The 1188-nt window shown below is 45.3% G+C and overlaps 1 protein-coding gene across 1 annotated transcript in view; it reads left to right on the top strand.

Annotated features, from left to right (window-relative positions):
• Positions 1 to 1188, top strand: part of KCNH8 (potassium voltage-gated channel subfamily H member 8) — a 375624-nt gene that overhangs the window by 365538 nt on the left and 8898 nt on the right. The gene's annotated exons all lie outside the window — the stretch shown is intronic.

Raw genomic sequence — 1188 nt, forward strand, 5'->3', positions numbered from 1 at the left:
ATTAGGAAAAATTTCCTAACTGTCAGGGTGGTTAAACACTGGAACAAATTGTGTGGGGAGGTTGTGGAATCTCCATCATTGGAGATTTTTAAGAGCAGCTTAGACAAACACCTGTCAGGGATGGTCTAGATAGTACTTAGTCCTGTCATGTGTGCAGGGAACTGGACTTGATGACCTCTTGCGGTTCCTTCCAGTCCTATGATTCTAAGATGTTATTGCTCATAGCAATACCCTGTGCCACGATCCTGTCAGAATTCACCATTTCAGCACATCAGTAGGAGACCTTTTAAGGCAGTGTTTCTCAAACTGGGGTCGCTGCTTGTGTGGGGAAAGCCCTTGGCACGCTGGGTCGGTGTGTGTGCCTGCCATGTCCACAGGTCCAGCCGATCGCGGCTCCCACTGGCTGCGGATGCTGCTCCAGGCCAATGGGGGCTGCTGGAAGCGGCAGCCAGTAAGTCCCTCGGCCCACGCCGCTTCTAGCAGCTCCCATTGGCCTGGAGCAGCAAACCGCGGCCAGTGGGAGACATGATTGGCTGGACTGGATGGGGCAGGGAAACAAACTGGTCCTGCCTGGCCTGCCAGGGGCTTTCCCTACACAAGTGGCAACCCCAGTTTGAAAAACACTGTTTTAAGGTGTTGCAGCAAAGTGTTCCAGGTGATTCAGAAAGTCAAGGAATTCTTTCCTTTTAAGTCACTGCTGAGCTAATGACATCATAATATCAAGGGACAATCTATGGCTACAAGTGCCCTCTTTTGGAAGAGATGTAAAACCAAGGATCTGAACATATGGTAATTACAAAGTGACATAGGATCTGTCAGAGAAGGGATGTTAACACCACTGTAGCCAAATTCCAGCTTAGTTCATTATATTCTGCCTCTCGAGTTCATTTTAATTGGATATAAAATTCTTCTTCACTTCCTGTCCTGTTGTGCAGTGCTCTACATCTTTGTTTATTACTGGAGATGACTGAATTTGAATGATAACTTTGTTACAAATATATGTATTTCATCCATTTGATTTTACTATGGATGAAAGGCGCAAATCAATAAATTGAGTGTGACCTGGCATTAACTTTATTTTATATATATATATATATATATATATAAAAAAAAAATTCCCCTCTCACCCCTATGGGTGGTATGTGTCTTCCTCAACCTCGGGTCCTCTACCAGAGGCCTGGGAGTTTG

This window comes from Chelonoidis abingdonii, chromosome 2 (genome assembly GCF_003597395.2).
Source record: "Chelonoidis abingdonii isolate Lonesome George chromosome 2, CheloAbing_2.0, whole genome shotgun sequence".
NCBI classification, from domain to species: Eukaryota; Metazoa; Chordata; order Testudines; family Testudinidae; genus Chelonoidis; species Chelonoidis abingdonii.